This window comes from Rousettus aegyptiacus, unplaced genomic scaffold (genome assembly GCF_014176215.1).
Source record: "Rousettus aegyptiacus isolate mRouAeg1 unplaced genomic scaffold, mRouAeg1.p scaffold_m13_p_1, whole genome shotgun sequence".
Taxonomy (NCBI): Eukaryota; Metazoa; Chordata; class Mammalia; order Chiroptera; family Pteropodidae; genus Rousettus; species Rousettus aegyptiacus.
In genome coordinates, this window is record NW_023416284.1 from 136088516 (window position 1) to 136103270 (window position 14755).

The 14755-nt window shown below is 40.6% G+C and overlaps 1 protein-coding gene across 8 annotated transcripts in view; it reads left to right on the forward strand.

Annotated features, from left to right (window-relative positions):
* Positions 1-478: 478 nt before the first annotated feature.
* Positions 479-14755, forward strand: part of KLHL32 (kelch like family member 32) — a 180388-nt gene continuing 166111 nt past the window's right edge. For 4 of the 8 annotated variants that reach the window (XR_004950742.1, XR_004950743.1, XM_036220168.1 and 1 more), the window contains exon 1: positions 479-892. The gene's annotated coding sequence lies outside the window, so the exon portion shown is untranslated. The remainder of the gene's footprint in view (positions 893-14755) is intronic. The other 4 variants (XM_036220150.1, XM_036220152.1, XM_036220153.1 and 1 more) reach the window with 2 other exon arrangements.

A 14755-nucleotide genomic window follows, 5' to 3' on the forward strand; every position in this document is an offset into this window, starting at 1 on the left:
ACTATAAAGTCTATCAATCCTAAGGACGGCCACTATTTAGGTCCTGCCAAGGGGCCGCTAGGAACAGGGTCATTTCGAATTTTACAAGTTAGCTGGGTCAGGAAGAGGGAAATAGAGGGCCAGAGTCCCCAGGCACACCACTTTGGGATCACGGCGTCAGTTACCGTAGGTTGCTCGCTAGCCTTGGGAACAGAGTCTGGGAGCATGCAGGCTGGTTTCCTGGGTCTCGGTCGTCGCCAGAGGGGCCGCAGCTGAAGCTGCAGGCTGCGCATGTGACCCAGCGGCCGCCAGCGCAGGTGCGGGAGAGCGAGAACCCGGGAGCGCGGAGGAGGGGGACTTCCGGGGAGAGCGGGCGCGCGCCAGCTCGCCGGCGGCAGGGTGGGGGGTGTGCGGCATGCGCGCCTCGCCGGCGGTGGAGGAGGGTGGAGGAGGGTGGAGGAGGGGAGCCTGCGCGCCGGCTCGCCCGAGGCGGGAGGGGGCGGAGCCGCCAGGCAGTCTGAGCCCGCGGGGGTCCGCCGAAGTGCGTCTCTAGGCTGACGCGGCCGCCTGGGGCAGAGCGATCCGGACGCGTCACCTGCAGTGCTGTCTGCTGCTGTCACTTTACTAGGAAACGCTGTTTCCCCGCGCGCGAGTCCGGGAGCGCGCAGGCGCGCGCGCGTGAACACACACACACACACACACGCGCGCGCGCACACACACGCACACACACACACACGAACGCCAGCGCGCTGGTTCTTCACAACTGCATCCCCAAATCCGCAGAGTGAAGCTACTGCGGCTTCTCTTAACCTCAGCATCGTGGGGCGAAGCAGAGCCATTGTGCTTTGGGGAGAGCCCGGTGCCTGTGCTGCCGCCTCGGGTACATAACCCAGCAGGACGCTCACCTCATCGGGTAAGTCAGTCTCTCTCTCCTTGTAACCTGTTCGGGGTTGGTGCTTGCAGACAGGAGGTAAAAGGTGGGAGGCTGCGGGTGCACCCGTCGGGTCGAGACCGGAGTTGATTGGAATTTTAGGGGCATTCAGCCCATGCAGCCTCCACCAGCGTCGTCTAGCGGGCACAAGTACTACTCCCGGTTACTTATTCTACCAACCCTGGAGTTGCTCACCCTCTTTCTCCCCTTCCCCCAGCCCAAGCTACACTGTGCTCCTTGGTTGCCAAGGAGACTTGCTTAAACATCAGCCTTGGGACAGCTATTGAAATAACTGGTTTCTTCAATGATGTTATTTATTTTGATTTTAAAAAATCACACTGAGGACCATGTGATGATTTGACATTCGTTAATCTGTATTCAGGCGACGATTTCATTCAACTTCAAGAAAAGCGATAATTGCACTGTACGGTATGCTTTAAAAAAGATTCGTCAGATGAATTTTTCAACGAATGTGTCTTGAATCATAAATTACTCTCATTTTGCTGATCTTATAAAGAAATCTGATTCCAATTAAAATCCCTTCTTCCGCTCTATTTCCACATTTTATTTTGTAGTTCACTTAGGCCTGATTATCTTAACATTGAAAGCAGAAGATGAATTAATTGTGGTTCCCCACACACGGATGAGCTTCTGTTGTAAATTGACTGGAACAGAGATACATATGTGAAATTTCTAAAGCAAGGAAATAGAATTGATAACATACATCTTTGCTAACAGTTCTGTATCCACTGCATTATTTTAGTGCAGTTTTCTGCACCTCTGCCCATTTCTGAGATTTTTTAAAAGTCTCCTATTGATTTTTTGACATATCTGCATGTAGATAGATATAAATACAAAATGTGTGCCATAACTTAATACTCCAGAATCTAAGTTTTTGGAGCTCATATTCAATGTAAAGAGGAAGGAGGCACAGGGAAAGGCTTATACATCCTGTTGTTGTTTTCTGATGGATTGGGTCCTTTACTGGAGCATTGAGTGAGGCACAAGGAGGTCAGTACTTGTATCTCACAGGAACCAGTAATAACTGAGCTGTCATTTTTACCTTGAGACCTCAGGTGTGTAGTGGATGACTGAATAAGAAGACATTTGAAGGCGTCAGCTATCTGGTAATTACACTTTGCACTAATTTCATACCTACATCACAAACAGAAACGACCCAATAAAGATCCACCAGCATTCAACAATTCATTTTGTTTTCCTTTCATATGTTTATCTTTTCTACTTTTTTATTAAATGACATAAGGACATATATGAAATTATTTTTATTTAGGCCTTAAATGATATCATACAGAGTGTAATAATATGAAGATCGAGGGAGCCAATAATAACTGAGGTAGGTAGAGGGGATTTATGCAACTGAAAGGGGGCTGGGAAATGAGGAAGGAAGACAAACATTTTACATTACAGTTTACAAAGTACTTTTCCAACACTTCCCGTCTATTCTCCATAACAACCTTGTGAGGTCAGGGAATTATCTTCATTTTAAAACTGAGAGACCTGAAACTCAGAGCTTGCTGAAGATCAGAGTTAGTGAATGGGGAAGCCCTCTCTGGATTTAAGCTCTTTGCCTTTAAAAATATCCTATATCTTCATTTCCAATGTTTGCAAGAATCTGACAGGTGAGATGAAGGAGTGGAGCATCCCAGATGGAGAACACATGTGAGAAAGGGGCTATGAATTGTGGCTTCTGGAAAGGGCAAACCAGTACAGAGGGGGAGCTCCTGCTGGACTGTACCTGATTATGGCCACCCCAGTTCTAAAAAATTCTAGTTTTTCAAGGAAAACAGAAGTTTCCAGGTATTTTTTAATGTGAAATATCCTTAATTTTAAAATCTGTGAGGACCACATTAAAAATGTATCTGGGTCCCACGTGGCCCATTGCCTGCCCATTTGCAGTCGATAACTACTGAGATCTCATTCAGTTTTAAGCTGTTTTTTTTTTTTCTGATAAAATGTCGGTGTGAACAAATACATTTGTCATTGTAAGAATAATTAGGAATTTTCTGATCTTGATATTAAAATTTCTAAAAAATGCTCCACATTTTTTCTTCAATAAACAGGTCCAAGTTTGGTTTTGAAGGTTCCTAGGTCTCTCTTTTATACCTCAGAGAAAATAAATGAGCATGAAATGCTCCAAAATGGGAATTTTTGAATCCGGTAAAACAAAACCATTTACAATTTAAAACTTCTTATGTCCCAGGCTTAATTTTTGCTCTAGGCATAGGACTAAGAAGTGTATAATAAAGTCATTAGAAGGAAGAGGTGGAATAAAAAGTTGATCAGAAAAAGGAGCATTCTGAACCTTTCAGAGAAAACTTCCCATTAAGGCTTTAGGAATGTTGTTAAAAGCCACCGCAAAATGCTGTAAGATCCCAAAGGAATGAAAACATAAATGGGAACTCAAAGGGACATTCACTTCCAGAACTCTGGCAGAGAAAATGCTGTTTACTCCATAAATGATCTTGTAATAAAGTGAATACCTTTTTAGAAGCTGCCACTTTCTCATATTTCTACTAAAGCTATAGAGATGTCTGTGGATTTCTCTGAAGCAGACCTAGTGGTCCAAAAGGAGTACTTTATTTATGTTGTTTCTTTTGTGGATCCAAAGAGATGTTGTTTAAAATAAAAAAAAAACAAATGAGATTTGGACAGTTCTCTTAGTCTGAAATCACCCTCTAGAAGAATGCTTTAATAATAAATACATGCATTTCAGTTTTCAATGCATGAAAATATGTTGCCCCTCTAGTAAAGAGCTATACAGATCTTAATTGATACTAATATAACAAAGTCTTGGCTGAGTGCTCTGATGGTAACCTCCCTCAAGAATTCAGAGCAAACAGACATACTGTTCCTGACTAACTTCCATTTTTCTAACCCCTTCTACATGCAAGGTACTTTCTGTATTGTCTTTACAACATCCCTTTCAGTAGGCATCTTATTTCCACTTTACAGATGAAGAATCCAAGATTCTGTGAAGTTAAACTGGATCAAAGAAAGAAAATTTAAACTTCAGCATCTCCTCTTACTTCACACCCATCCTTCTCTGCCAGTTACCTAGTGGAGGTTATAGACATGTATATAATTGTGATTTTGAGGCGGTTCTGTGTTAAATGATGCAATACAGATACAAAATTCCACAGAAGCACCAATATAGAAAAATAAAAATATTCTGATTGTGGAGATCAAGTGAGTACTGTGGATGAGGAGGATTATTGGATAGTTGAGTCTGACTATATTAAACAAAGATCCCTTTGGTAAGGGGAGGCTCTGCCAGACAGTCAGTAGGAAATGTGAGTTGAGAGGATCATGAGCAGATATCTGATACTGTTGAATTAATCATTGTAGATGAAGGGATGACCAAGCTGTGGGAAGAAACATAGTCTCAGAGATGGAGAGCAGCAAGGAGCTGGAATTGGGAATGTGTGGGAGGGGTGAAGGAAGACAAATTGGTAAAGGAGACTGAGCGAGGAGCTGCAGACACAGAGGAGAATTTGAAGATATATTGGGGGAAGTAATGGGAAATATTAGGAGCAAAAGATGTAAGGAGCCCAGCTTTCCTTTCTTATTAAACCGGGCTCTTTGGCGACAGTGGAGATAGAACTGCTTTTGTCTCCATGTCAGGCAGTGCCTTTTCCTCTTTCTTCTCTTTATGTAACTGGTTTGCATTATTTTAGAATTTCTTCAGGTTTGGGGAGTAGAACTTGAGAGTTTATCCTAGAACATCTTATTTTCCCTCTTATTGGAAAGTAGTAGATGACATTCATTTTGTTCACCTTTTCCTTGGTTCTTTCATTTCTAATCAGGTCCTTTATTTATATACCCTTCTTGCTGAGATCTTCACCCTTTAAGAGGCAGAGCAAGCACTCAACTTTTTCCATCTTTTGTTCTTGCATCGTTTCATGTGCACATTGCCATGCATTAATGTATTTAGTTTAATTTTATTTAGACATATGGCACTATAAATTTTGGTGAGATTTTTAAAAGAACTATCTGTAAAAAAAAAAAAATAACAGTTTTGCAAACTTGACTTGGAATCAGATTAGTTCTGCATATGGCAGAAGCACTAAAAGCTGTAAATTTATTTAAAATAGCTTTGCAAGATTGGAATTACCAACCCAATAAGATAATTTTTAAATGAAGAAGGAAAATCTTTGGCAGTTTTCATAGCCTCTTGATATTTTCCTACATGTTTATTGGAGGCATAATATATTCTAGTTTTCATGCCAGATGAGCCAGTTCCAGTTACTTTGAGGCAGGGCTTTCCCCCCGCCCTCCCACAGTACAACCGGTTTGGGATACAGGATATTGATAGAATAAGTCATTTGATCCTGGCAGATTGTTTCAGTGGGAACATAGTCAATGCTAATGGAACAGACATCAGGAGCAGTGGAGGAAGCATTGTGCAATTTTTTTATGACACAAGTTCTGGTACCTCATTTTAAATCATTACTTAGGACCCTTGTTATTTAGGAGTCTTGGTTCTTTGATTGTCTGTAAGGTATTATGACACAGCTGGAAGAACATGAGCCTTGGAGCCTGAATTTGAATACTAAATCCAACACCTTTTGGCTCTATTGTTATAGTCTAGCTACATATCCCCTCCTTTTCCTCATCTGTAAAATGTGCTATTCTGAGATTAAATAAGATATGCAAAGGAAACAACTAGAACAATGCCTGGTGCATAATAAAGTCTCAGTACTTATTAAATCTTTCCCATTGCCTCTCCCCTCTTACCTTTGCTTTCCTCAGAACGAGGGTAGAATTCACATCAATTTCGTATACTATATAAAATGTCCTAATCTGGTCCACCGGCCTTAGAAAGGAGCTAGCCTCTTCCTGTAATGAAGCTTGAGTGAGCAGTGGTCTCTCCTGGGGAGAGGGGCGCATATGGTAGGGTTAATGGTGTCACCTCTTTGGTAAGCCACTTCTCCCTCTCTTCTGCTGCTCCTGGAGCCCCAGACTGGCCACTAGGAAAGGAGGGAGGGTCACTTTCCTTCTGCCTAGGCAGCTCACTGAGGCTCTATTTTAAGATCTCTTTAACGGGTCCCCATCTGTAAAAATCGCAGAGCTACTCCTTGTGTCCGCTATGGGTTTAATAAAAGCAGCTCCAAGTACCTGGCAGGTATGGACCTCCTAGCCTTTCTGTGAGGTCAAGTTCTAGTTTCTTACATCTTTTAGACAATTAGGGGTTTCCTTTCATGCTGAATTATGTAGATTTTGTGAAAAGGTCAAGAGCTCACCAGGCTCAAAGAAAAAAACCCCCATCAAATTCAAATTCGCTTTCAAGTCAGATAGGATTAAAGTCTTCCCAAAGAGAATACTTTCTTAGTTAAATTAAGTTTTTTTTTTTCCACCTCTGTACCACTATCTGTCTTGTGCCCTACCCCTGCCAAGCAACTCCTTGCCTTCACAGTGGCAGATTAATTTTTCTGCCTTTTTGATATTGTTTGGTTCTCTGATGACCAAGGAATGCAAATGAGGTTAGTGTGTCTTGACTTTTTTCGAAGTTCCTGCACTCAGCTCTCAGGCTTGGGGTAACCCAGGCAGCAACGGGAAGCACTAGCAGCTCACCATACTGGCAACTTTTGCAGTAGTGATAGCAAAGAACATTTATAGGAAGGTAGCCAGTAAATTTTAGGAACCCATGTACCAAGCTAATTTCTATTTTTATTATAGAATGAATTACAAAGCACATCCTTACAGAAAAGACTACTTCTTGTGGTAAGCATGCTGTGGTATGAATGTGTGTGTGTGTGTGTGTGTGTGTGTGTGTGTGTGTGTGTTACAATTTACACGTATTACAATTTAATAATTCACATGGATTTTTAGTAATTGGTGAGTAACATAACATTAGTTTAGATACCTAAAATAAGAAAGGCTTAGGGAGTTGATAATGCTAAATTTTTGATAATTTGTCAAAGTCAAAATATCCTTTACCCTCTATGAATCCAGAAAAAAATATAGTAAAAAAATTAAAAAAAAATTCAGTATATAGTGGATATTACTTGTAATGAGGTGTGAATCCTCCAATGAGAAATATGGTAGCCAAAATGACATACATGTCATATTTTGTTTATATCCAATTCACAGACCAGCAAAGTTAGAAAATCGTATTACTAAAGAAAAAAAAAAACTTACTTTAAATATGAGCACATTCTCAGCCACTTCCTAAGTGACATCTATGGTTATTGTTTTGGAAATTTAGGTTCATAATTGAGGCAGGTGACTGATTCGAAGAGATTTTTTTTGATAGAGTCTTTCTTTGACTTGCTTCATCATCTACTCTGTTTTTGACATTTCCTGAAAGGAGACATTTTTAAAAATGCTGTTTTTATGATAGGTAGTAGTGTAGATATAGTTTAGTAACCCTTTGGCTGCAAAGATTCACTAGTTGAGCTGATATGGCTGAATAGTTTTTTGAGAATTCAAAGCCTAAAGAAATGTGGAATGAAAGTTTTGGTTTTCTGATTCTATGAAAACATTAATTATCTACAATCTGATTTAATTTGGACATAGCTTATCTTCTCTAGCTTTAGGTCAAAGCAATTTATCATTTCTTAAAGGTATTTAATATTACCTACAGATAGGGCTTCCTAATTGATCAAATGTCATTTGAGAAACTCATGCACAGCCCTAAGTCCTTTCTACACAGCATTTAACTCGCGTTTTCATTGAAATTCTAATTTTGAATTGTAGTGTCATCTGTAGGGTTTTATGATAAATTTCCCTCCTCTGACCTTGTGATCTTTCACAAAGTTATCAATTTTTGATTTCTATATTTCGTGTTGCTCTCTCAATGTTGCTTACCAGAAGTCTGCAGTCAATTTATTGTCTTTACGTCTTATTAATTGCTTTAAAATGGAATATTAATATATTTGATGTACGTAACTGTCAACAGATTTGAAGATGTGAGTGGAATTCTTTGGCCAGCACCTTCACTTCTTGTGGCTGAAGGTTTGGTGAGCAACGCACTGGGACAGGAGGAGATAGTTAAATGGTTTACCTATATAGTAGCATCAGCTCTGCATATTGCCTTTGAAAAGGACTTACTTTACCCTTGGACCTAATGGGGCATGAAATTTGCAGACCCTCTAGATATACGCCTTGATTACTGTAATTTTCTTTTTGGTATGGTATTCTTGGAATTCTTTTTCTTCCTTTTTGTTGAGCTCTTTTTGGAAAACCATATCCTGTGATTGCTTCTGACTTTTGTTACCATGATTCTTTGCTTGTATGAAGTTGCAGCACTTCAGTCAGCAGCTTTTGGTACACTGTGCCCTTCTTTGATGGAGACAGAGGCAAGGATGTAAGAGGTCCTCTTCCATCTTAACACTAAGTGAGCCCACTTCAGGGGTTGGACCAACTGTTGACCAGGATATTTAGGAAGCCGAAGTCTCATTGACTCGAGAATGTTTTTCGGACCAAGTGCCTCTCTCTTCTTATCTGGAGTCTCGTGGTTGACTTCATGGATGGGGATATATTGAGAGTTCCAGGAGAGGGTCTTTTGGTGTGCTGGCACTATACCCACTCGTATCTCAACCAAGAAAGGGGATCCTCTCACAGGAGCCAGCCACCTTTCCTTCCTTGGCCACCTTCCAGCTTTCCTAAGAACAATACCAGAGTGATAAAACCTTTTCTTAAAGCTGTTCCTACCTGTAGTTGCTTGGGTCACAGAGCAGAACTGAAAATCCCAGACTGATAGCATTTCTGTGAAGTAAGACTGGGGAATGGGCACAATGAGGTGGATTGGGAGAGCAAGGGCACTTGGGTTTCCTAGAGTTTCCAGCTCTGCCCATGCACAGCAGGTGGAGTGCAGGGGTTGGGTGGGGAGAGTTGATTTCAGAACTCTGTGCTTGTCTCCTTCTTTGTAAATTGGAATTACATTAAGAATCATGAGAACAAAATAATATATATTTTAAAAATACTCTGTTTATATTAGAAGTACTCTGTTACGGCTTTTGATAGGCCATTCTGGAAACTTGCTTTAGAAAATCATATCACTATTAGGGAATTGATTTAGAAAATCATTGTCACTATTCTACAGATAGAGGTTTGCAACCAGCATGGCCTTCAAAATGCCTGGAGTTGTTTTAAACATAAAGATTACTAAAGTCTCTATAATTATAGTTTTGGGATCTGCTTTGGTGCTGAGCCACTGTGCATTTAAAAAGCCTCCCCTGAGGGATTCTGATGATCTAATTTGGGAGCTGCAGGTCTAGAGTGCAGTGACTTACACTCTGCTGCTTATTTCTACCTTCCAAGTACCAGACGTGCCACCTGGATCTGGGCCTCAGCTTTCTTGTCATTCACATTTAACAAAAAATAGCAAGTCAAATCAGTTCTGAGGTCACACAGTTCTGTGGACACTCAGTGGACATTTAAACATTGCAGGCTATATTCTAAACAAGTGTCTTGTCTGGATAGAAGTTGGGATGTGTGATTAATGTCTTCACTGCTGAAACCGAAGTAATGATTTTCCACTCAAATTTAGGTATAGCTACTAAGGTGGATTGCTCCAGACAGCATCTTTATAAATGTCCTTATTGTCCAACATTGAAGTAGTTCAACTGATTTAAGAATGTACATTTCTGCATAGAATAAAATGAGATGCTTTTGATTTTATACCTTTTTGGATTTAGAACATTGATGGCGATTACACGGCATTATATAAACCAACTGAAGAATGCTATTTCTACTGTGGATGAAATCTTATGAGTCATTGATTAACAGGCAGAATAGTATAGATCTTTGTGGCAGGATTTTGACAACAGAGAAGCTACAATTTTGAATTGTCATTTGCTCTTTATTTTTGGGAAGGTTCAGAATGTGCTTTGCAGGTTTTTAATAGGCTTTTAAATGTGATATTCTGTCCTTAGAGATTGGCTGAAACAGTATGTGACTATGTGTGTTCATCTTTTATGTCTGAGGGGAATTTTATGACCTTCTTAATTATGATCTTAAAGCATCAAAACATTTGAATATGAGGCATTTTGAGAAGCTATAAAAATGTTAAGCACCAATACATAGATAAGGAGAAAAATAAACCTTGACCTTAGACTGTGAAATTATAAATGAATTTTAGACACATATGAAAATCATCAGTTATACATGGTGAAGATGTTGCCTGCTTACAGCTTTAAGAGAAGTCATTTTGAGGTGTGTGAGAGAAGGGCAGATATCATATTTATATTTATCTGTCCTTGGTAATTTAGTCACTATTATGACTATTGTATTGGTTTCTCTGATTATGAGTTAGCTACAGAACTGATTAATCTCTATTGCAGGAAAGATCTGTTTGCTAGGGAGCCTTCATAAAAAAATTAATATTTAGGAATGTTTTTGAGTTGAAGAAAAACTCTTTTGACCTAAAGAATGACCATTTCAGAACTGGAATTATTTTCCTGAGTTACCTTTTCCTCCCTAGAAAATCAGGTGAAATGTTGTGTTTAGAACTTTGATAAGTTGGAGTTAGGATGTTTTCTTCTGCCTTTTATGTCAAGGACAGGTAAGAGGTAAATAGGGATAGAGAAAAAGAAGAGAAAGAGAGGTGGGAATGAAGATAACTATAAAATTGGATGAGTTGGTTTTGAGGCTGCAGCCTCGATTAGGTGGTTAGCACTTGGCCATTCTGCCAAAATCATCTTTTTGGCCATCTGTACCAAATTATAGGAACTAATAGCCTTGGGCACAGCTGCTGAGTTTAATGTGTATTTCTAACTCATGTATTAATGATAATGATCCCATAGAGAAGTCTGGTGACCAAATGTGCAGAACAAATAGAACCAAACATATAAATTTACAAGTTAAGAAAGAAAAATCTCTATTTTACATTGTGGAATGAGAGTAGGTATTATTTAAATCTCCAGATAAGACTTTAATTTTTCTACCTTTAATTCTTTATAGTAGCTTTCTCCTTAGGAGAAATAATTCACAATAGAGATTGACCTTGAATTTTGGCCCTTCTTTGTGATGCTTCATGAATTTAGCTTTGACATTGATAACGTTTATAGGAGGTAGATTTCATTAACATATCCCAACATCCATTGAATGGACCTTTTCCCAGCTCAGCTGATCCCTTTAAGGAGAACAACTCAGGAATGAGTGACTGACTGCTATTTGGTGTCACTATACCAAAAGGTCACAGGACCTTTCCAGGCAGGCTAAGTCTAATGTCATTAGAAGTATAACTAAGTTGTTAAGAATATAAGCTATTCAGCAATCCCAAGGAAAACGTAAGGCCAAGAATCAGGATTTTAAGTAAACATTTCTACAAGTTGCATGGTCAAATCATTCTTCTAAAATACAACTAATGAATGAATTAGAAGGAAACCTACCCTATAGTAAAGTTGATCTTTTAAAGAAGGTTACCAAAGTTATGTGCAGTGATTTTGGCATATATAATAGAGCTGAGTAGCAAAGTCCCTAATACATGCTTTAAAAATTTTTTTCCCCAAAACTGCCTCATCCAGAGCTTCCCCATCTTTAGCTGCTCAGGCCCCAAACCTTGGAGCCATTCTTGGTTTCTTTCTCTTACAGCTCACATTCAGGCATTCAGGAAATTGTGTTGGCTCTACCTTCAAAGTATACTGTTTCTCGCCTCCTCCCTACTGCCAGCATTGTCCCAGTTAGCATCACCTCTTACTTAAATTACTGCAGCTGATTCCCAGCTGGTCTCCTATGCCTTCCAAAGACTCTTCTCAGTACAGCAGTCAAAGTGATCCTTTTGAAACCTGAGTTAATTCTCGGTACTCTTTTGCTCAAAACTGCCAGAGCTTCTATACCAAGAACCAACATTCTCCACCCCATTTCTCATCCCCTGTCCTCATCCTCTTCTCTTTCCATGTCCACTTGTGCCCTGGTTTTACTGGCCGCATCCTTTTCTCCTTAGAACCTGTGCACATTGTTCCTGGTTCCCTCTGTCATGATGCCTCCTCCTGGCTGTCCCCAGGCTCACTTTCCTACCTTCTTTAGGTCACCTTCCCTATGAGATTCGCTGTGATCACCCTATTTAAAGCTGCAATCTACCCACAAGTCCCATCCCTTCCCTCTCAATTCTCCTGAACCTAAATTACCGTTCCTTTTCTATAGCTCATCACTTTTTAAGAACGGCTTTACTGGGGGATATTTATATACCATAAAATTCACTCACTATACTGAAGTACAATTTCAATAATTTTTAGCAAATGTATGTAGAGTTGTGCAGCCATCACCACAATCCACTTTTATAACATTTCTGTCATCCCCAAGAGTTCCTTTGTGCTCACTTTCACTCCATCCTAGATAGGCTCTGATCTGCCTCTGTGTCAATAAATTTGCCTTTTCTAGACATTTGAGCACAAGTGCTCAGCAAAGATGGGTTAAAGGAGATATGTGTTTGTATAAAATTAAAATACTGCCATATTTCATGTGCATCTGACCTTATTTGCAGATAACTAGAGTATTACCTCAATATTCAGGATCAGGACCTCTCAGTTTCTCCTTCCCAGTATCCTCTCCACTTCCAGCCTCTTGGCTGCTGTTCTCATTTGGGTCCTCAGCACTACAGCTCCTTCACTGGTCTCTCTGTACCACTTTTTTTCCTTCATCCCTTTCTGTGAACTGCTGTCAGAGTATTATTTTTAGAAATTTGGCTTCCATAATTTCACTCTCCTGTCTAAAAACCTCCAGTGACTAAGACCTGTGGCTTAATTAGTCTCAGAAAGCATTTCCCCACCTGCCTTCTAATTCTTCCCAATATGAACCGTTTCCCTTTCCCAGGCTCTAAATAAACATGCTTTTAGGAGATACTGATTTCCATATGACCTCTAGTATTATGTACGTCTGATTCTTAAGCCTCTATGTCAAACATTTTGTAATTTATTTAAAAATAAAATAAAAACCTGTAAAGCCTCCAGGAGCTGGCTGTTTAAAGGAATCCAGTAATTTATCTGTATTATATTTTTCCAAGTTGAGTTTTCCCAAAACAACATACTCCCAAATTTGTTTGTTTGGTTTTATCAGGGATTTCTCTGGCCACCAACGTAGTGAAAGAAAGTCATAGGAATAATTCCGTATTGGAGACAAAACAGCACGATGTCTGGCTAAGGCCCATCAGCATCAGGACCAGACCTCAGTGCTACTTGGTCCCCTGTTGTTCCCTGCCGGAGAGTCCTGGCGCGCCACCCAGTGGAGACCTTTTCCTCTGGGATCCAGCCTTCTCATGTGCTTCAGCTGTACTGTAGACGCCGCATGCAACTTTCTCCATGCTGTCATTACTGCTGCTGGCTGCTCTGGCCCTCTTTGATGACCAGCGATAATAAAGCTGCCATTGTACTACACTGATCACCAGCCACTTACCTGCTCCGCAGCCAGTGGGCTTTGGCTGCTCGTAGCTGCCTTTCTTGGTGCAGCAGCGGCAGCAGCAGCAGCAACAGTGGGGTTTTTCAGTGGAATGGCTTTGAAGACAGACAGGCCTAAGGTTGAAACTTGGTTCTTTCATTTACTAGTTGTTAGATCTTAGGAAAGTTATTTATCTCTTTAAACCCAAGTATCCTCATTCTTATCCTGGGGACAATTATATCCACTTTGCCATACAATAATGTGGATCAAGTACAAGAATATACATAAGTTTCCTTGTCTGGCCCAAAGTAGGCACTCAGTGAATCTTTGCTGTCTACTGTTATGATTAGCAGCAGAGCCTGAGGAGCTAATGGTTGCTCCTCTATCACTGGGGAGAGCAAGCCTTTCTTCCCATTATCATCTCTCCCTTGGTGTGACCGTAATGAGGATGGAAGCAGTATCATTCTGACCACCACCTATGTTTTCCAGTACTCAGTCCCTAATGCTGATGAATAGCTGTGACTCATGGGGCACACCTGTTCTGCTTGTGTGACCTCTCCCTCCCCATCCCCCACCCCCACCCCCATGCTCTCATTTCAAGGAGAAAGACATGAAGTATTCTGCAGTGGTGTTGTTTTTTAAACATGCTGTCATTGGTGTTTTTGCTTAAAAAGCATTGCCAGTTTTCTCATGAATATTATTTTATTCTGTCAAGAATGCTCATTTGGCACGTATTACTGGACATCTGTTAAATGTCAGGCACTGGGCCAGGTGCTGATGATTCAATGGTGAAGAAGACAGATTAGATCTTTGTCATCTTTGAGCTGACACTCTAGTAGAAGTGACAGGCATTCATCAAATGATTCCACTAATAAGGGTCAAATTACAATAGAAATAAATGCTGAGAAGAAGAGGTTCATGGTGTTATGAAAAGTGTGAAGAAAGGTTTTGACCTACTCTGGGGGGCTAGGATGGCAGAAAAGCCTTCCCTGAGAAATTGGGGCTGGGAATCTGAAGGATATGACAAGTTAACGTGAAAGCCAGAGATCAGAGAAGGCATCAAGTAAGTGAAAAAAAAATCATGTGTAGAGGTCCAGTACAGTGTTGAGAGGAAACAGTGATGCGAGGTACAGTGTGGTGCAGAGCGCCAGTGAGAATGCAGGGTGTGGGGGTGGGAGAGGCTGATGCTGGAGAGCAGGGAGGGCAGGACCACACCTGGACCTGTAAGGGTTACTGGTCTTTATCCCAAGAACAGTAGGAAGCCACTGAGGAAGGATTTTAATAAGGAAAAGATAGCATCTGGAAGGCTAACTATGGCTTCTGATTGGAAGAGGGCATTTATGAGTGTAGGAAGGCACTGGAGTCCGTAGCTCTGGTTCAGATCAGAGATGATGATAGTGGCTCGGCTTGAGGTAACATTTTCAAGTCTTGATGGTGAACTGGCTGAGGGATGAGAGAAATAGAAACCTAGTGATTTTTATATCTGTGTTGGTGTTGGTGCCATTC